Source organism: Sus scrofa, chromosome 3 (assembly GCF_000003025.6).
Source record: "Sus scrofa isolate TJ Tabasco breed Duroc chromosome 3, Sscrofa11.1, whole genome shotgun sequence".
Classification (NCBI taxonomy): Eukaryota; Metazoa; Chordata; class Mammalia; order Artiodactyla; family Suidae; genus Sus; species Sus scrofa.
The window spans coordinates 12,235,502-12,258,448 of record NC_010445.4 but is presented as its reverse complement, the minus strand read 5'-3'; the positions used below and the strand labels follow the sequence as shown (position 1 = coordinate 12,258,448).

General features: G+C 43.3%; 1 long non-coding RNA gene across 1 annotated transcript in view; it reads right to left on the bottom strand.

Annotated features, from left to right (window-relative positions):
* Window positions 1-22,947, bottom strand: part of LOC102157744 — a 313,512-nt gene that overhangs the window by 272,307 nt on the left and 18,258 nt on the right. The window lies entirely within an intron of this gene.

The following is a 22,947-nucleotide window of genomic DNA, read 5'->3' as shown; positions in this document are numbered from 1 at the left end:
CTTTATCTCTCCTATGGGAACACAGCATAAATCTTACCACAAAATAGGGCTATCATCCCATGTCCCTCTATCATTGCAGCATTATTTCTTGCTGTTTTACAAACTTTGGGTCCTTCTGACTCCTATACTACCACACAAAAATCCCCACCAGATACCATCATCTGACCTTTTCTCAGTTAATGCCAGCCATCGCCAGTTAAGGGAGGGCCTCAACTCGTTAGCATGTAAACATAAAATGGATTTTATTTTTTCTCATTAGCTATAACTCTTCTGTCAAGCCTCCCTTCCTCCCGGCCTGGAGTCTGCTCTTTTAACAAGATGTAATTCAGTTTCATCCTTCCTGATTCAGCTCTGTTGAATAAAACCACCTCGTTCTCGTTGCGAAGGTAGCCCTAGTCATTCTACAACGTTACCCTTGTATTTGATGTTACATTCCCATTCCCTCCCATCTCAGGGCTAGCTGACTGGATCCTCAGGGGCGGCGGGGGGGGAGTTCTGTTGTCTCAGATGGGCCACCACCCCGTCCCTTCCTGCTGGGGTCCCCTTGTCAGCAAGTGGTAGCAGCATGATGGCTTAAGTGTAGGTGTCCTCTTGACCATGAAGGAGCTTGCCACTGCCTGGCATCCTCCTGAACTCCCCGCCCCACCTCCAGCACCCCCTTCCTCTCCTTACTTCCCCCTCCCCCCTTCCCCAGCCCACTAGGCAGCTCTATCAGTCAGCACCTGGGCAGGTAAGACCACCTTCTCACCTCTGACCTAAAGCTAGGAAGTGCTTCAAGCACCCAACCCCACAGGAAGGCACAGAGAAGGCAAGAAAATTTTTGAGACACATGCCCACCGGGGTGATTTCTCCTGCCCCACAGACACCCTCTTCTCCCGAAAGGCTCTGTCCTTGTGGCCCCGCCCCCCCCCCCCCAGCTTCTCCAGTGACTGGAAGTAGGATGACAGGGTGGAGCTGGTGCTGAGCTGGCAACTCTTAGCCACCACATGATGCAGGGGTGGGCTCCATCACCTGCCTGTGGTTCTCTGGACTCAGAATTCGGGGTACTAACTAAGCACCTTAAGTTCTCATCTGCGGCTTTCATAGGCAATCCTGGGAAAAAGGAGTAACCCCCCAGGCACTGCAGGCCATCTGTCCCACAGGGTCATGGGTAAACTCCTCCCGCAGATATCATCACCATTGGTAGGTGAGAGTGGGGAGGGGCTTGGCAGTGGAAGAAGTTGAGGGCAGACAAACAGGGCATCTCAGAGGAAGCTGGTGGCTGAAGCTAAAGGTAACCCAGTCTGGGCCGAGATCTCAGGGTTTCCAGCACAAGCAGAAACTACCTTTTGTGAATCGGTGGCTTTGGACTTGCCCCTCGTGACTGCCTATAAAAGGGCAATTCAGGAAGAGGAAGCAGGCAGCCCGAAAGCCTGAGCCTGAGGGCTTTCTTTCACTCTCTCCACTGGCCTTCAGTGTAACGAGCAGAATAGAATCCCCCCCAGGATTCAGACATTGAACTAATCCCCTGAAGCTCAGAATGTGACTGTTTGAAGACAGAGACGTTAAAGAGGTGATTCAATTAGGCAGAGGCTGACACTGTCGGCTCTAATCCATCACGACGGTGGCCTGACAAGAACAGGAAACTCAGACACAGAGGGAAGACCACATGAGGACACAGCAAGAAGGTGGCCGCCTGCACATCGAGGAGAGAGGCCTCCAGAGAAACCACCCCTGCCCACACCTGGACCTCAGACTTCCAGCCTCCAGGACTGAGAGAAATAAGTGGGTGTTGTTTAAACCACCCCCCTGTCTGCAGTGCTTTGCTGTAGCAGCACAGGCTGACTCAGACACTTAGGAATCAGTGGGGCTTCCAGTTATTCAAATCTGACAGGACAGCTGACCCAAACCAGCCTCCAGGCAAGTTGTAAAACCAGCCATGAGAAAGGCAAAGGCGGCTTCTCCAGGGGTCCCCCCAACCAGACAGTGATGGCAGCACCTGGGGCCTCCATAAGGTCGGGGGGCAGGGGCTCTCTTGAGGGGGCAGGTGCCACGCTCCACCCTCCCCCTCCCCCCAACCAGGAATGGCCTGGGTCTCGTGGCCTGTGCAACCGTGAGTGTGTCCATTGAAGGAACTGAAATTCTCTCAGACTCAATCACCATCCTGGCATGACAAACACAGAGCAGAGGAACCCCTCCCTTTCCCAGCAGCCCTGGGTGTTCATTATGAGACATCCCAGACACACGTCCCATAAATTACTCCAAAATATCCCAGTTGCACTGAACTTCTCTCCATCCCCTCACTTGTCCAGAGAGGTAACTGTAGTCAAGATAAATGAACAGAAACCAATACATGTCCTTTAATCTCACAATATTCCTTTCACCATCATGTCAAAAACCATAAAGCACTTATGAACACACTCTGAAGACGACAAATATTAAAACACATAAAACAAATTCTGAACAAATGGAAAAATTGGATACGTTCAGTGTTCCCAAATTTTCATGTGTGATTTTAATGCAATTCTACATAGAATCCTGTCAAAGGGTTTTTGTGTACGTGTGTATTTTCATTTTTGGAATTGTATAAATGTCTTGAAGAATCATCAGTCAATTTGGTTTTGACAAAGGGTTCACGGTAGAGAACCCAGAATTAGATGCCTTTGTATGAGAGAAATTCATTTACAACAAGGATGGCAATTCAATTCAAGGAAAATGAATGGATTATTTATAAAATGTATTGGCAAACTCATTATCAACCTGAAAAAAAAAAAGTGAAAACACACCCCATTTTATCTCTTGTACAAAAAAAAAAACCACACAACTTTCTAAATGTATTAAAAATATAAAAAGTGAAACCAAATCTCAGTGACCACACATAAAATCTGAGAGTCAAAACAAATTTCCCAGCCAAGCCTTGAAACTAGAAAACTGCACGATAAAGACATACGTGTCAAACTATGCAAAATCTTAAATTATAGTGTGCAAAAAGAAACATGAACAAAGTCAAGAGACAAATAACAGATCTGGAAAATGTATTTGTAGTACAGACGCTAGACAAAGGTTCATAGCTACGGTACAGAACGATCTCTTGGGAATTTAGAAGGGAAGATAAACACTACCATATAAAAATGGAGTCAACCACGCATTCATAGACAATTCACATAAGAGCAAACCCACACGGCTGAGAAATGTATGAAAAGATGTTCGCATCCTCGGCAAATTAAAGTCACAAGGATATATCACTTTACCCTCGTGAGTGTGGAAAATGCTGGAAACAACTATAGCATCTATCACTAGCAGGAATGAAGTCTCATCAGAGGGGAAATGCTTCCACCTTTAGGAAATGCAATCTGGAAACATTTATCAGAAAATGAAAAAATCAGATATCCTGTGACCAAGACTCCCACTCTGAGAAGCTTTGCCCAAGAAATAATAGCAACAATCAGTTAACTGCAGCCTACATCCTACAGCAAAATTCCAGAAACAGAATGAATGGTCACAAACGGAAGAGATGTTGGATAAATGGTAGTCCATCCCACCACGGAGGAGAGCACAGACATTTAAAAGAAAAGATTTGAGTCAAACCAGATGATTTAAAACAGTTTCTCAGGGTTTTTTCTTTTTTTTTTTCCATAATTACCTGCCCCATGAATTTTAATGCCACAGAGAGTGTACATCTGTTTATGTTGTCAAGCAGAATTGAGCTTTAGAGGGCCATGACTATCATAATACTTAAGTGTTTTTCATGCCCCAACAACCAATTTTTGTCCCTTTGGGATCAACACTGCACCCGTTAAAAATTCAAGGTTTAGAGGGATTTCCCAAGGTCTTGCAGAATAATGCAGAAAAGTATTTATAAAAAGATACCATTATTTGTCAGAAACAATGACCTGATAAACTTCTATTCACATGTGTATAGAAGTTCCCATCGTGGCGCAGTGGTTAACAAATCCAACTAGGTACCATGAGGTTGCGGGTTCTATCCCTGCCCTTGCTCGATGGGTTAAGGATCTGGTGTTGCCGTGAGCTGTGGTGTAGGTTGCAGACGCGGCTCGGATCCCGTGTTGCTGTGGCTCTGGCGTAGGCCGGTGGGTACAGCTCCGATTAGACCCCTAGCCTGGGAACCTCCATATGCCACGGGAGCGGCCCAATAAATGACCAAAAAAAAAAAAGAAAGACACATGTGTAAACACCTGTATAGAATTAGGGAAATACCACTATATGGGGTATACCAATATATAGTAACGTGGGGGTGTGGGAGAGATACATGGGTGGAGGCAGAGGTGGGGTGGGGAAGAACTGATATGCCTGCATAGGGGAAGCAGCGAGTGAGAACAGCAAGAAGAAAGGGGGCAAGAGGTTGGTTTTTTTTTTTAACATATGAATGATTGCATGTAGGTATCGTGCAAAATGTGTGTTTGTGTGTGTGTGTGTGTGTGAATATACAAATAAAACTGGAAATAATAAATAACAATTATTTTTTAAAATGATAAGGACTCACTTAACAGTCGTGAATGCTTCTTTAGAGAAATCCCACATGTGCCCAGCCTGAAGTCCCCTGTGATTTAGCTCTGGAACAGTGTTTATGTTCCCCAAATAGGCTGATCCTTTCAGAGCCCCATGCCCTTGTGCAGCCTTTTATATTAGTATAGGTCCAGCTGTGGACCCTAAAAATTCATATGCTGAAGCCCTAATCCCCACACCTTAGAATATGACTGCGTTTGAAAATAGGGTCTTTATAGAACTAACCAAGTTAACATGAGGTCACTGGGACAGGCTGTAACCCAACATGACTGGGGTCCTCACGGAACAGGGAAATGCAGACATGCAGACTGAACAGAATGAGGGCTGATGATTTGGAAATACAGCAGGAACAGCATGTGACGATTAAGAGTTGGGCTCACCACAGCCAAGAACTGTTAGAAGCTAGGAGAGAAGCCTGGGGTGGATCCTTCTCTAGACCCTTCAGAAGGAGCAAGATGCTGAGGATATGCTTGATCTCTGACCTGTAGCCTCCAGAACTACTAAAAAATAAGTTTTGTTCTTTAAGCCATTACGTCTGTGGCGCTTTGTTATGACAGTCCTAAGAAACGAATACCTTCCCTCTTATCTGGGAAACACGTGCACACCCAACAAGTTGTATGTAAACTTTCATACCCCTCCAAAGTCTTCCCCAATTAATCACACCCTCTGCCTCTTCTGTGTTCCAATAATGCTTTCTGCACGCCCACTCTATAGTACTTCCATAGATGATTGGAATTATTTAATAGTTATGTATAATTATTTGATAATCATTGAATAATCAAATTACATCTCAACTGTTTCTTCTCTGCTAGATCCTGACCCCCTTGAAGACACGAGTCACATGTCATCGCCTCTACTTTTGCATCCTCTGCAGCCACGCTCAGTCCTGGGCACAGAGTAAGTGATGCATAAATATGTGCTAAATGAACATTAAAATCTGAAATGGGAGTTCCCACTGTGGCTCAGTGGGTTAAGAACCTGACACAGTGTCCATGAGGATGCAGGTTTATCCCTGGCTTGCTCTGTGGGTTAAGGATCCAGCATTACTGCAACCTGGGGGGTAGGTCATAGATGTGGCTCAGATCTGGTGTAGCTGTGGCTGTGGCATAAGCCATAGCTGAAGCTCCAATGTGACCCTAGCTCAGGAACTCCCACATGCCACAGGTGTGGCCCTAAATATATACATACATACATACATCTAAAATAAAGCTTCCTACTGTTACCTCAAAGCAGGAAGAGATGAGAGCGAGAGAGGGAGGCTCTTGGACAATAATTCTTCCATCTTGGCAAGGCTCTTCAATTCTAACAAATTGACTTAATAATGAAAACGTCTTTAACGGGGGCAATATGGCAAAAAGTAATTAACTCCCTAAATGAAATCTAGAACTTTAAAAGTAATTAATGGGAGGGCCAAACTGTCTTTCACAGCAGGAGTGCAGGAGCAAACCAGCCAGCAGAGGGGCAGCAGAAAAAGGGCTCCAGGAAGATGTCATCTGAGCAAACTACTTCGGAAGGCAGAGTGCACTTCCACATGATGAGTGTTCCCTTTAATCAAGGCGGAGATGCCATCAACCAGGGCTGGCAGGTGCCACTTTGCTCTGTAAGAAGGTACGTTTTTTTTTTTTTTTAATGAGCAAAAATTTCCATCACCATTTCATGCTCAGGCTGGGCCCTTGGAGGAAGGGGGTGGGGAGCCCCTCTTTCTGAGTCAATGAGCATTAGGCAAATGCCTGCCTATGCAAGACTCACAGAAGCTTGGAATCCTGGCTTCCTTCCATTATCTGGGAGGCTCTGCAGTCAGACCCGCCCCTCAGGTTTTTCTCTGGCTCCTCATTGGCTGAGACCCACACAGTGGGGCATGCCTCCCCTTGGATTTACTGCACCTTTCCTCCTTGCTTGTAAGGATGCCACTGTTAAGCGGGGGATCAGTGATAACATATTGCACTGGCAGCAGATGGCATCTATATTTAGAGGCCCTTCAGAGGAAGGATTAATGCCATTTAGAACATAGCACAGGCCAAGAAAATAAGAGTGGAGTGTTTCAAATGAATCCTTATAAAACCTCCATTTGTCCCTTATTATGGACTGAGTTGTGTTGCCCTCCCCCCCAAAAAAAAGTTCATGGAATAAAATCTTGACCATCCTTATCTCAGAATGCAACAGTATTTGGAGACAGGGTCTTTTAAGGGTGATTAAGTTAAAATGAGGTCATTAAGTGGGCCCTAATCCAAGAGGGCAGGTGTCCTTATAGGAAGAGGAGATTAGTCCCCTGTGAAGACACAGGGACAAGATGGCCAACTGAAAGCCAAGGAGAAAGACCTTGGAAGAAACCAACCCTGCTGATATCCTGATCTTGGACTTCTAAAACTCCAGAACTATAAGAAAACAAACTTCTGTTGTTTAAGCCACTCAGTCTGTGGGACTTTGTTATAGCAGCCTGAGCACACTCATACCTCCCCCAGTCACACAGGACACAGCACCCTCTCCTTAACTTAGCATACGTTGCCCTAGGTAAGCTGACCCTGACAACCCTCTCTCACCCCTTCCAAGTCCCTGCCCCAGGCATGTGGCCCTCTTTCCTGTTAACTCAAACACCCCATGACCTTTCATGCCACTGGGCCTTGTCTGCCAATGGCCATGACTATCTGTCAATGGGGATGACTCTACTCACCCCACCCTCCTCTTGAAAAGTACTATTTCCAGACTCAATTCAAGTGCCTGCTCCACAGGGAGGACCTCGCGCCTCCGCCCACACAAGAATCAGCTGTTTTGTGCTCTGTGTTCCTCTTGTTTTCTCTCTATGCCAGTCTGAAGTTCCTTGGGGCCCAGACTGTATGTTTCTTACTTTGAGGACCCCACATAATCATCACCCAGTCAGGGTCTGTGGGAATGAGAGTTAAGGCCATTATCTTATCAAGGAGCCATGGGGTAAGAAGAAGAATCAGCACATGGCCAGCCAGTCTTTGCTGCCTGAAATGGCCCCATGGATGTGACAGATACAATTGAAAAGCTGATATAAATGACAGAAGCTATAACTGAGTAGGGCCTTCCTAAGACAAATCCCCCACCCCAGTCCTCGGCCTGCCTCTTGTGTGTAGAAAACTTTAGCCTTGGGATTCCCTGACAGTTCAGTAAGTTAAGGATCTGCATCACTGCTGTGGCTTGGGTCACTGCTGTGGCATGGGTTCAACCCCTGGTCCTGGAACTTTCACATGCCATGGACGTGGCCCCCAAAATGTAAAAAATTTAGACTCCTAGGCCTACCCTGAGTTCCAAAGAATAAATTTAATCAGAGAAGTGATAAAATTCAGAAAAAAAGGAAAATAGTCAAGCAAGACAAAATAACAATTGTTTAGCCATTCAACAAAGTAAGTTTAGTTCCTCCTCAAGGGCTACAGATAATACTCTGAGTCATGTCCTTTGAGCTGTTTTTCATATACTGAAACGCCCACTGGGTAAAAGAAGTTAACTGTATGATGCCCATAAGCACACAGACCTCAGAGCAGCTTGAACCAGAAGATGATGAAACTGACTCCCAGTTATCTCACCACCAACCAATTAGAAGCACTCCATGAGCTGATCACACATCCTGCAACCCTCTCCTCAGCACCCTTCCTCTTTTGCCTATATAATTTTTGAACAAAATCTGGGGAATGGAGAGTTGATTCTTTGGGACATGAGTCCACCTTCTCCCTAGGATTGCCAGCTTCCTCAATAAAGCTTCTCTCCTTTTACCTAACACTTGTCTTGCTCTGTGGATTCTTGAGTGATGAGTAGCCAAACTAGAGTTCAGTAACAAAGCCATGCATCAGCAAACGAAAAGGTTGGCACTCAGGAATGCTGTGTTCTAGACCTACTTCAGGCACTAACTTTCCATGTAACTTTGACCAAATGCCTAACCTCTCTCTCAGTCTGAGGTTGGACTAGTTCATCTCTGGCTCTGGAAAAAAAAAAAAGTCCTTAGAGACTGTACCTCTATAACCATGAACAAAATAAAACAAAAAGATCACTTTCCCTCTGCTCCCACCTGTATTCATGCTTTAATTTATTGCACATACAAATGAGCATCTACAACTTGCCAAGAGGGTTATAAGTTTCCAGGGAAAGCAATGTGTGAGCAGGAAGATGCAGAAGGAGACTTAGAAATAAGAAAATAGCATTTCCATAGAAATTAAATCTCCCAACTTCAAAGAATCCTTCCAACCCTTAACAATGTTATGCTTTGCCATTCTAGATACAGAACATTATACCCATTAAGCATGACTGGGTGGGATGAGGAAGGAATAAAACACTTCAGGGGTGGGAACACAGTAAACAAATGTCAGAGATAAGAGAGCAAAGGGCACATTGGGGAGTGAGAGAGCCACATTCTGGAAGAATGAGGAACCCATTGGGAGTGGGGCAGAGGACACACTTTCGTTGTGGATGCCCTATAAGGGGGTTTAAATGTTAACCCAAAGAGTCTTGATCACATTCAGTGGCAACGGGCAGCCTGTGAATGTTTCTGAGCAGAGGAGTAAGTGAAGCAGATTTGTGTGTTGGGAAAACCCACGGAAGATGATTGGGAGTAAGGTGGAGAGGGTGATTCTACATGCAGGCATCAGCTTGGAGGCCAAGGTACTGGCTCAGGAGATGCATGATGGGTTACGGGATGGGGCCTCAGGCCAGAATGGAGAGAGGGAAGCTTAGGTCTGCCCAGAACTGCTCAGCTTTAGAAGATCCTGGCTTCCCTATGCCTCTGTCTCTGTCTGAAATCATGGAGGTCAGGCCCAGCAGGACTGCTCACCATTTCACCAATTCCCAAATCCCTGGTAGAAATGAGAGAGCTTTAAATTCAGTCATGAGGAGTTCCTGTCGTGGCGCAGTGGTTAACGAATCCGACTAGGAACCATGAAGTTGCAGGTTCGATCCCTGCCCTTGCTCAGTGGGTTAATGATCCGGCGTTGCTGTGAGCTGTGGTGTAGGTCGCAAATGCGGCTCGGATCCCGCGTTGCTGTGGCTCTGGCGTAGGCTGGCAGCTACAGCTCTGATTCGACCCCTAGCCTGGGAACCTCCATATGCCGCGGGAGCAGCCCAAGAAATGAAAAAAAGACTAAATAAATAAATAAATAAATAAATAAATTCAGTCATGAGTTGGAATGCATCTCTTCTCATCATCCCCAATCTACAGTCACCACCACTACACACACAGACACACACACACACACGTATGTACAGCCCTTTGTCTTTCCATGGGAAGCCTATTATTTCATTTAAGGAAGAACTATGTGATTGAAATTGGAGGCTTCGGACAAATTGCATTTGAAATTGAAAGGGGGTGAAGTAGCCAGATGTATCACCAATTTAGGAAGTAAGTGGAGTCCTCGGTTGCTACTATGGCCTGTTTTATCCCACTGTTACTTAAAATAAAAGACCGCAAGATGAGTAACTCTAAATTTCTCAATCTGGGCCTTTGACAAGAAACTGAAGGCTTCATCTGTAGATTCTCTATTTTCCATTAAAAATCCAAGCCTCTGCTTTCCCAGTGAATGAAGATGATGCCTCTGAACTGCAAGTTGAGCCTCATTCCCTTCCTCCCCTCTCAGCAGGGTCCATTTGGAAAACAGACTGGTTAACTGGTCTTAGATGGAAGGGAAGTGGAGGGCCAGGATTTCTGAGAACAGCAAGCATGCAAGAGTTCCAAGGAGAGAGTTCTGCCGTGCTAAAAGGAGGAGGCTAGAATGTGAGCCTGTGAAAGACTAGATTTGTAGGTCTTGAGCAAACCTAGTCTCTTAATATCCTATCATATCTGCAAGAGCATCTTTAAAACTGTGAAACAGGATGGGGTGAGATAAAATAGAAGTTTGGGAAAAAAAAACTGTGAAATAATTGACAAGGTAAATATTATTCTATGTGTGTTATTATGAAAATGTTCATCAAGAAGAGATTCCTCGGAATGACGGGGCCCTAATTTTACCCAGAAGCAGAAAACTAATTTTCCTCCTCTCTGAAATGTCACATTTAAACACTGACTTCTATTTGATGGGAATTTTAGATCCTGCAAGACGACAACACGGGGTCAGAACCCTGGGTTCAGCAGTTAGAGACCGTGTGACATTCGTCAAGCAAAGCAGCCTTTCTGAGATGTGGGTTCCTCATTTGTGAATTGGAATAACAATTGCCCTTGTAATCAGGCTCCCACAGTTGTTTTGAGAATTAAATGAGATGATGCCCATAAAAAAATTTCATTCAGTGAAATATTGAACATAGGGCCCAACAAAGAGTAAGTCCTTAACACTGTTTCCTTTTATTAAAATTGGGGGGAAAAAAAACCAACTTGACATCTCTAAAAAAAAAAAAAAAAAAAAAAAAAAAGAACTAGAGCTAGTCCTGCTCTCAGTTCTAAGTGTTTAAAAATATTTCAAATGAGAGGCAGACTGGTTGGAGGGGGAGAGAGGACTGAGGTATCTGGGAAGGAAAGACATCACAGATGGCCCATCAGGAACTTCACAGAGTGTCACATCCAGAGGTACCTGCCAGCTCAGCCAGGGATGCATCTTCTATGAGGACCAGATGCTACTAATTGGCGAGGAATCCCGTGGCTGCCACCCAAAGAAGAGAACAAATTCTTTGTCACCACATGGTTGTTTTTTTCCTTCCAAGTGGGAGGCATTAACTCTTTCAAACAGTCAGACCAGCTTCAGTGTCCAAACGCTCATGTCCACATTTAGGAAATTCTTAAGCAAGATACTGGCGCATGTCAACTTCATTGATTCTGATTCTCTGCTCAACCAGCAATCCTTGATGCTGTATGAGCTTTGGAAGGACCACTGGTGAGGATACCCTCTGGATGGGACTTCAATTTAGTGCCCCATGTAGGACTTAGAACCTCAGTGATTCCACTCTCTGCCCATCCCTCCTCTGATATCATTTTTCTCCACATCTCTCTCTCTCCCTTCCAAATTGTCCCCTCTTTCAAAGACAAGTCCGGTCTTCACTCCCTCTCCTGGGGGCTTCCAGAGTCCAGCAAAGGGCCTGCCACATGGTAGAGATTTGCTCAACAAGCAGGTAAATATGACCTGAGCCCCAATTCCATTTTCGGCATTTCCTGCCTCGTCTATTCCAGACCTCACATTAACACCATCTGCTTCTGTCTCATCAAATTATTTTCCATCTCTTGAATACATCAGGCCCTCCCACACACCCATGCCTTACTACACGCCTGTCTTTCTAGCTAAAGTCCCCCGCGTGGAATGGGCCAAACCCCCTAAAGGAAGATAGCATAGAGTAGAGGTCATCCAAACCACAGCCTGCGACGCCAACCCTCTGCCTGTTTTCATCAGTAATGTTTTATTGGAGTACATCCATGCCTATTTGTTCACATATTGTCTACAGCAGCTTCCAGGCTACAAGGCAGCGTTGAGAAGTTACTCTAGAGATTGCATGGCCTATCAAGACTAGAATAATCATGTTCTGATGCTTTTTCAGACAACATTGCTAACCCTCGGTTCAGAGGCAAAAGGCATAGGATGGGCTGCAGAATGAGACAGACTTCAGTTTGAATTCTGGTTCTGCCAACGGTCAATTAAGTAGCCATGGGAAAGTCTCTGTATCCCTCTGAATTATAGTTATTTTTCTCTAAAAAGGAGATAAAACCTATTTGAAAGACAGGATAAAATAATGAGTAAAATGTCTCTGGCAAAGGGTACAGGCAGACCTCGTTTTACTGCACTTTGCAGATACTGTGTTCCTTACAAATTGAAGGTTGGCGGCAACCCTGTGTCAAGCAAGGCTTGTAACATCCACAGGCAAGTGGAAGCTTTCATTAGAATAAAAAATGACACTGTAGAAGAGGCGGAGCAAGATGGCAGAGGAATAAGACCTTGCGCTCACCTTCTCCCACAAACACATCAAAAAAAAAAAAAAACCACATCTCCGTGTAAAATGACTTGCACAGAACATCTACTGAATGCTGGCAGAAAAATTTAAACCTCCAAAAAGGGCAAGAAACTCGACGTAACTGGGTAGAACAAAAGAAAAAAAGAGACACAAAAGGAATCAGGCCGGGCCTAGCATTCCCGAGAGGCAGCTGTGAAGGAGAAAAGGAACCCACCTCCTGGGAAGCCACCTGACTGATGATGAAAGATCGGCTGAGTCGGAGGGACCTCAAAGTCGCCGAGAAAACACAGCAGCTGGACTAAGAACAGCAAAGCAGAGCAAGAGCCACACAGACCATGTGAACCACAGGCCCAGACGCCACAGCCTGAGACGCTCGGGCAGGGGCTGGGCGCTGAGACTCAGGCTCAGGAGGCCAGTCCAGGGGAGAGGACTGGAGATGGCACGAGGGGCTAAGGAGCAGTGCGCCACGGGCTAAGGAGGAGAATGGCATGGAGGAGGGAACCCCGGAGAAGGTCTGGACCACAGGAGAGGAAAGGCGCCATTGTGGGGGAGGGGAGAGGAGGAGGGGCCGGTGCCAGAGGAAACTCCCTGCACCTGAGCATGCGCATGCCTGTGGGCTTAGAGGGCGGGGCAGCTCTGCGGAGGCTTCGGGCAGCTAGAAGCCTCTTGCTTGTTTAGGGGAGATTAGGTGCTTCTTGTGCAGGCTATTGGTGGCCAGGCACCTATTGTGTGGGCTAAGGGCATCAGGGGGCTAAGTGCAACGTGGGGCCTCTTGCATGATCTACATGTGGCAGAGACAGACTACAGCTGTCATCTCAGAGGCCAGAGGGAGGCATGGCCTGCCACCACTGGGGGCCTGTGAGCAGGCTCCACCAGTGACCCCAGTCACCTCAGGGGTTGGCAAAAAAGAAAAAAAGAGGGCACTGCAACCAAGTACCAAAACTGTTGCTCTCACTCCCCTGGGAACACACCCACCCTGCAGCTGCCACTGCCAAATGCTCTGGGTGATGGCCAGGCACTTGGTCACTGTCCCGTCCCAAGACCCTACAACTAGAAGCAACTGGTGCAGTACCTCCTGTGAGGGCTAAGTGGGACAGGGTGCTTCTTGCATGGTCTGCAGGCGGCAGGGACAAACCACCGCAGATACCTGATTCCAGAGGTAGGCATGGCCCACTGCCATTGGAGATACCTGAACAAAAATCACTTGCAGCCCCATTCACCTAAAGGGCACAACAGAGGAAGGCATTGTGACTGAACACCACCTGTTGGTGCTCTCACACCCCCAGGAACACACCCGCCCTGCTGTTGCCATTGCCAGACGTTCCAGGCAGTACCCACATGCCTGATCTCTGTCACGTCTCAGGATCCTGCAACTAGGAGCACCCTTTACAACACCTCATTTGTGGGCTGAGACAGGTTGCTTCATGCATGGTCTACAGGTGGCGGGGGCAAACCACTGCAGTTATCGCTGACTCTAGAGATGGTCATGACCTGCTCCCAATAGGGCTCCCTGAATAGGCATCACCTGTGGTTTCAATCACCTCAGAGGAGGGCACTGCAGTCAAACACAAGCTGTTGTTGCTCTCACTACCCTGGGAACTCACACACTCTGCTGTTGCTACTGCCAAATGCGCTGGTCACATTGAAGATCTGCCTAGAGCTTATTACCACTTCCCAAGGCCCTGCAACTAGGAGTAGCCTGTGCCACCTTCCTGCAGGTCCTTGCTGCTATTGAGAGCCCAAAGACCAGGCACTGACTGCTGGCCCTACCCACTGCCTCCTTCTCCCTTAAGACACACTGAGCATCTTGGGAATGACCGCCTGCTCACACCAAAGAAAGAGACAGCAAATATTGAAACTCCCACACCAAAAATACAAAGGGCATAGAAGTAGCCTTACAAGACTACAGTTTGGCTTCCCCAAACTCACAGAAAAAGAAAAACAGAAGCAAGATGAAGCAGCACAGAAACCACTCCCAATCAAAGGAACAGGAGAATTCACCTAAAGCAGTCAACAATGAAACAGACCTCTGTAGTCTGACAGACATTGAGTTCAAAAGGGAGGTATTGAAAATACTGGAGGAATTAAAGAGGATATTAACAGTAATGCAGATTCCTTTAGAAAGGAACTAGAAAATATGAGGAGGAGCCAAGAAAAACTAGAAAATTCATTTGCAGAGATACAAAGTCAGCTTAAGGCAATAAAGAGCAGAGTGAATAATGCAGAGGAACGAATTAGTGACGTGGAAGATAAAATAATGGAAATCACCCAATCAGGACAGAAGACAGAAAACCAAACAAAAAAAAATGAAAGCAATATAAGAGACCTATGGGATAATATAAAGCAGGCCAAGCTATGCATAATAGGAATTCCAGAAGGAAAGGAAGAATAAAAGGGGATTGAAAATATATTTGAAGAAATTATGGCTGAAAACTTTTCAAATCTAAAGCATACTGATATCAAGAACAGGAAGCACAGAGGGCCCCAAACAAGCTGAACCCAAACAGGCCCACAACAAGACATATTATAATAAAAACGGCAAAAGTTAAAGAGAGGATTCTAAAGGCAGCAAGAGAAAAGCAAAGCGTTAATTATAAGGGAACCCCCCTAAGTCTATCAGCTGATTTCTCTACAGAAACACTACAGCCAGAAGGGAGTGGCAAGATATATTTAAAGTGTTGAAAGGAAAAAATGTGCAACCTAGAATACTCTATCCAGCAAGAATATAATTTAAAGTAGAAGGGGAAATAAAGAATTTCTCCAACGAACAAAAGCTAAAAGAATTCAGCAATGCTAAACCCATTCTAAAAGAAATACTGAAAAGGCTTCTCTAAATTAAAAAAGAGAGACAGAAAAAAGAGAAAAAGAAGAATTAGGATGAAGGAAACCACATTGGAAAGCAGTCACATAAGTAAGCCAGAATAGAGATCTAAACATGAAGATGTTTTAAAAGAGAGAGAGAGAGACATCAAAATCATACAATGTGGGGAAGGAAAGTAAGAAAATATAGATTCTTTTTTTTATTTTAATGATGTGTTTGAGCCTATATGACTATCGGGAAAAAGCAAGCAGATACAGGAAGGGCTTAACATGCTTAAAAAACAGGGCAATCACAAATCAAAACTAAACATTACATTCACAAAAACTGAAAAGTACTCATGCATAAGATAAATGGAAACCATCCAACCCAAAAAAGAAAAGACGAGAAACATAGAATCAACTAGAAAACAAGCTTTAAAATGGCAATAAATACATATCTGTCGATAATCACCTTAAATGTCAATGGACTAAATGCTCCAATCAAAAGACACAGAGTGGCAGACTGGATTAAAGAAGCAAAAACCTTCAATCTGCTGCCTACAAGAAACTCACCTTAGAGCAAAGGACACATATAGAATGAAAGTGAGGGGATGGGAAAAGATATTTCATTCCAACGGACAAGACAGGAAAGCAGGAGTTGGAATCACATCAGACAAAATAGGCTTTAAAATCAAGGCCATAAAGAAAGACAAAAAGGACACTATTTAATGGTTAAAGCATCCATTCAAGAAGAGGATATTACAATCATCAATATATATGCCCCTAATATAGGTGCACCCAGATACCTCCAACAAATACTAACAGACATAAAAGGAGAAATCGATGGGAATACAATCATAGTAGGAGACTTTAACATCCCACTCACAACAATGGACAGATCCTCTAGACAGAAAATCAAAAAGGCAACAAAGATCCTAAATGACACAATAGAAAAGTTATACTTAATCAACATTTTCAGGACATTACATGCAAAAAAATCAGAATATACATTCTTCCTACGTGCACATGGAACATTCTCAAGAATTGATCACATACTGGGACACAAAGCTAAACTCAACAAATTTAAAAATGTAGAAATTATTTCAAGTATCTTCTCTGACCACAATGGCATGAAACTACAAATCAACCACAGGAAAAGAAATGAGAAAAAACTGACTACGTGGAGACTAAACAACATGCTACTAAAAAAACCAATGGGTCAAAAGGAAATCAAGAAGAAAGTTTAAAAATACCTCAAGACAAATGCTAATGAAGACACAACCACTCAAAATCTATGGAATGCTGCAAAAGCAGTGCTCAGAGGGAAATTCATAGCAATACAGGCCTTCTTCAAAAAAGAAGAAAAAATCTCAAATTGACAAACCCACCACCTAAATGAATTAGAAAAAGAAGAACAAAACCCAAAGTCAGTATTAGAAAGGAAATCATAAAGATCAGAGAGGAAATCAATAAAATAGAGATTAAAAAAAACAATAGAAGAAACCAATAAAACCAAGAGTTGGTTCTTTGAAAAGGTAAACAAAATTGACAAACCTCTGGCCAGACTCACCAAGAGGAGAGAAAAAACCCAAATAAACAAAATAAGAAATGAAAAAGAAGTCAAAACAGATACTACAGAAACACAAAAAACCATGAGAGAATACTATGAACAATTGTATGCCAACAAACTTGACAACCTAGAAGAAACAGACAACTTTCTAGAGACTCACAGCCTGCCAAAACTGAATCAAGAAGAAATAGATCAACTGAACAGACCAATCACTAGAAATAAAATTGAATATGTCATAAAAACACTCACTACAAATAAAAGTCCTGGACCAGATGGCTTCACAGGAAAATTCCACCAAACATACAAAGACGAACGTATACCCATCCTCCTTAAACTTTTTCAAAAGGTTGAAGAAGGAACACTCCCAAAGACATTTGATGACACCACCATCACCCTAATTCCAAAACCAGATAAAGATACCACCAAAAAAAGAAAACTATAGGCCAATATATTTGATGAATATAGACGCAAAAATTCTCAACAAAATTTTAGCCAACCACATCCAACAACATATAAGAAAGATCATACACCATGACCAGGTGGGGTACATCCCAGATTCACAAGGATGGTTTGACATACAGAAATCAATCAACGTCATACACCACATTAACAAAAGAAAAGTCAAAAACCATATAATCATCTCAATAGATGTGGAAAAAGCACTTGACAAAGTCCAACATCCATTCATGATAAAAACTCTTACCAAAGTGGCTACAGAGGGAACATACCTTAACATAGTAAAAGCCATTTATGACAAACCCACAGCAACAATAATACTCAATGGAGAAAAGCTGAAAGCCTTCCCCCTAAAATCTGGAACAAGACAAGGAGCCACTCTCACCACTGTTACTCAACATAGTACTGGAAGTCCTAGCCACAGCAATCAGACAAACAAAAGAAATAAAAGGTATCCAAATTGGAAGAGAAAAGGTAAAACTGTCACTGTATGCAGATGACATGATACTATATATAGAAAACCCTAAGGACTCACCCCAAAAACTACTTGAACTGGTCAACAAATGCAGCAAAGTAGCAGGATATAAGATTAACATTCAGAAATCAGTCGCATTTCTGTATACTAACAGTGAAATATTAGAAAAGGAATACAAAAATACAATATCTTTTAAAATTGCACCTCAAAAAATCAAATACCTAGGAATACACCTGACCAAGGAAGTAAAGGACTTATATGCTGAGAGCTATAAAACATTAATCAAGGAAATTAAAGAAGATGTAAAGAAATGGAAAGATAATCCATGCTCCTGGGTGGGAAAATTTAATATTGTAAAAATGGCCATAATACCCAAAGCAATCTACAGATTCAATGCAATCCCTATCAAATTACCCATGACATTTTTCACAGAACTAGAACAAACAATCCAAAAATTTATATGGAACCACAAAACACCCAGAATTGCCAAAACAATCCTGAGGAACAAAAACCAAGCAGGAGGCATCACTCTCCAGACTTCAGGCAATATTACAAAGCCACGGTCATCAAGACAGTGTGGTATTGGTACCAAAACAGACATATAGACCAATGGAACAGAATAGAGAACCCAAAAATAAACCCAGACACCTGTGGTCAATTAATCTTTGACAAGGGAGGCAAGAACATAAAATGGGGAAAAGACAGTCTTTTCAGCAAGCATTGCTGGGAAACCTGCAAATCAATGAAACTCAACACACCCTCACAGCATGCACAAAAATAAACTCAAAAATGGTTTAAATACTTAAAGATAAGACAAGACACCATCAAACTCCTGGAAGAGAACACAGGCAAAACATTCTCTGGCATCAACCTTATGAATATTTCTCAGGTCAGTCTCCCAAAGCAATAGAAATTAGAGCAAAAATAATCCAATGGGACCTAATCAAACTGACAAACTTTTGCACAGCAAAGGAAACCAAAAAGAAAACAAAAATACAACTTACAGAATGGGAGAAAATAGTTTCAAATGATGCAACGGCTTAATCTCTAAAATACACGAACAACTTATACAACAGCAAAAAAGCCAACAACCCAATGGAAAAATGGGCAAAAGAACTGAATAGACATTTTTCCAAGGAAGATGTACATATGGCCAACAAGCACATGAAAAAAATGCTCAACATCCCTGATTAGTAGAGAAATGCAAATCAAAACTACCATGAGATACCACCTCACACCAGTCAGAATGGCCATCATTAATAAATCCACAAATAACAAGTGCTGGAGGGGCTGTGGAGAAAAGGGAACCCTGCTGCACTGTTAGTGGGAATGTAAGCTGGTACAACACTATGGATATCAGTATGGAGATACATTAGAAATCTATACAGAGAACTACCATATGACCCAGCAATCCCACTCTTGGCATATATCCAGACAAAACTTTCCTTTAAAAAGACACATGCACTTGCATGTTCATTGCAGCTCTATTCACAATAGCCAAGACATGGAAACAACCTAAATGTCCATCGACAGACGATTGGATTAGGAAGATGTGGTATATATACACAATGGAATGCTACTCAGCCATAAAAAAGAATGACATAACACCATTTGCAGCAACATGGATGGAACTGGAGACTCTCATCCTGAGTGAAATAAGTCAGAAAGAGAAAGACAAATACCATACAATATCACTTATATCTGGAATCTAATGTAAGGCACAAATGAACCTTTCCACAGAAAAGAAAATCATGGACTTGGAGAATAGACTTGTGGTTGTCACGGGGGAGGGGGAGGAAGTGGGGGTTAGGGAGCTTGGGGTTAACAGATACAAACTATTGCCTTTGGAATGGATTAGCAATGCGATCCTGCTGTGTAGCACTGGGAACCATGTCTAATCACTTAGGATGGAGCATGACACTGTGCGAAATAGAATGTGTACATGTATGTGTAACTGGGTTACCATGCTGTACAGTAGAAAAAAAAATTGTCTTGGGGAAATAACAATTAAAAATAATGATAATAATAATAAAAAATTTTTTAATAAAAAAATTTAAATGATACTGTATATAAAATAAACAATAAGGACCTACTCTATAGCACAGAGAACTACATTCGATATTTTGTAATAACCTAAAAAGAATGGAAAACAATCTGAAAAAGAACTGAGTCACTTTGCTGTACACCAGAAACTAATGCAACATTGTAAACCAACTATACCTCAAGTTAAAAAATCTTATAAGGAAAAACCATGAGAATCAACAACAAAAATCTAGCAGAATCAGAGCCAAAAACAAGGGCTTTGCATATATATATATATATATATATATATACACATATATATACACACACACCACAGAATGTCCTGTAGGACATCACGCATAAGGTGACCCCTGGGCACAATGAGGCAGCCCAATCCAAGAACAAAGTATGAGGGTGAAAAGGAAGTGCCCAAAAACTGCCCAGAGGTCTTGAGTGACGCCCCTAGTGGTGGGAGGGGTGTCCTCGGTTGTGAAAGAAAATCAGAGAGCAGTTAGAGGGTCATAGCAGTTTCCGGAAGAGTGGCCCGTAAGCAAAGGAGGCAGGGTTCACCCACAGGCTCACAGCACATGCAGAGCTGGTCAGGGAGGTCAGCACCTGCCCACAACCACGGTCATGATCTGGGCTTCCCCAGCTGACACCGATCTTGCCCATCTTCCCCAAAGTCAACAAAAGTAGGCAGAGTAAAGAAATGCAGCCCACCAGCCACTGACAAGCCCGATGGCTTAGTTCAGGCTGCCATGACAAACTGCCACAGACTGGGTGGCTTATAAACCACAGAAAGTTATTTCTCACTGTTCTGGAGGCAGGAAGCCCAGAATCAGGATGCCAGTATTGCCAGGTTCTGGTGAGATCTCTCTTCCGGGTTCCAGATGACCAGCTTCTTATATCCTCACGTGGTAGAATGAGACACAGAGCTCTCTGGGGTCCCATTCAGGAGAGCTCCACCCTCATGACCTAATCACCTCCCAAAGCCCCCCGACCTCCAAATACCGTCACATGGAGGGTTAGGATTTCAACATCCCAACGTTGGGAAGATGTCAAATATTCAGTTCAGAACACTGCTTTTACTTGACTGTGAGTAAAACATAAAAACTCAGAACTGTGAAAGAAAGCAAGCTGGTGAATAATGAAAATGAATTAGCCAAACTCTTTCAACATGAATAGGCAGAGAGAAAGACAACGAGATATCGGAGTTCAGAAGTGGCTAGGATCCAGAGTAAATAGCCAGCTTCACAAAATTACCCCTTTCAGTTTCAATCTTTTATACTTTAATCATCTCCAGCCACGGACACAGTTCTTACCAGGGCTCGGAATGAACACAAGGATAATGAAGGTGAAATACTATTATACTTAATGCTATAATATCATTAATGCAACTGCAGTCAGAGATCAAGGACTTTTCAAATTAATTATTTCTTGTTCCAACACACACCATGAAATGGGCTTTCTAAATCAGAATGACACATTCCAACCTTTTCTTTATTAAGATAATTCTATTTTATTTCTTGGATCTTTGCAGCCTGTGCAAGTTTTATAAATATTTAAGGGGAGAAAAATAGGTGGGAAAATGCTGGATAATGCATGAGTAGCAACCAGCTGGCTGAGATAGAGGGACACTGAGGACTTGCTGTAGAATCTTCCTGCCTTTAGTACACAAATTGTGCAAATATGGACAGTTCCTGCCTTTGTGGGGAGATTAGAAGCCCTGTGAGTACAGTGAGAGTCTGTTTGTCCTTCTTAATGTGTATTTTTCCATTTTATTGCCAGAGGAAGGTGGGGAAAGTCACTGCTTAAAATACACTCATTAAGACTGAACGGAGGCTTTAAGGTCTGCCATAAAACTTAGGCAACATATTGATAACCTGCCTATTAACAGTCTCTTCTAGGTGGACTGCTAATTGCTTGAATGACTGATCATCTACAGAAAGCACTTTCACCCCTCATTTTGGGCTCCAAAGAAATCTAGGTGTGCACAAAGACCACGATCCTCGGAAATATTTGAGGGGCTTGTTACTTGTTTGCTCAGAGCCACTTGTGTGGGGTGGCTGGGGGGTCATGTCCCTGATGAGGGGGACAGCCTCTTCCATGGCTGGCAGAGCCTTTTCTAGGAACACAGTTGCTGACTCCCAGGAAGGGACCACCAGGTATTTCTGGTCCCCATGCAGTTGGACAGCTCCTTTCCAAGCAAATGCTTTCTTGAAATGCCTCCCCCGTTGCCGCTTCAGAGTTGACTAATTGCCAGGATAATTGCTTCTAACCGGTTACCTTCAGAAAGCATCGCTCTTGACTTGATCATTTAATTCTCCCAACACCTTCGACTGATGGGAAAGTACACTATTTTACTTGCAAAGCTGATTGCAAATTATTTTCTGATTGCAGATTTATTTTGTTTGTGACAAAATGTTTCCTGTTAATTGCTAAAATAATCTTGTAGGAACTTATAGCTGAACACCTAATTTATTAACCCACTGTAGTTTCTCCCTAATCCCTGTTTTCATCCTTTTTATTTATTTTAAACACCTATTTACAGCATCATTAATCCTCATCAATATTGTCTGGAATCCTTGAGCAACTACCAGGGCTGTTTCTACAAAGAAACCATACAGTCAATGAAACTCGACGCTCAAAAATTTGCCCTGCTGGCCAAGCTTTCTTTTAAGAGGGGAGGGATGAGGATAAGAAAAAGAAAACCCTCTCAGGTTGATCCATGATGGAAATAGAAAGAATCAGAAGTGAATCTTGTTGATCTATAAAGAAATATCCATTCTTTGTTTGCCTCTGGACAGCCAGAAATTTAAAGTTTCCAGATGCATTTTTTGAATAGTCATAGGTAGACAGAACTGTAAGACAATGTTTCAACAATATCCATATCTGGAAAGCATTTTTTTAAGACCTTTTGACCTAACATTAAGCAGGAGGAAGATAAAATACAGACTCCTCAAACCAAAACACACTAGTGACAGAAGTGACCAGGTCCAGCTCACTTATGATACAAGTGAAGAAACTGAGGCACAGGGCAGCTGAGCCATTTGACCTGAGAGCCTGTGCTAATTAAAACTGAGTTGGGGCTGGTGATTGGAAGCCTGCTGCAGCTCTAGTAGCCTCCTGAGCTTCATACTTAGGATTTCCTCTTGGTTATTTTGCATTTGGCACATAAAAGTTCACTCATCTAGAGGCTTGTGCACAATTACCAAAGATAACTGACTTGTCCTGCTCACTC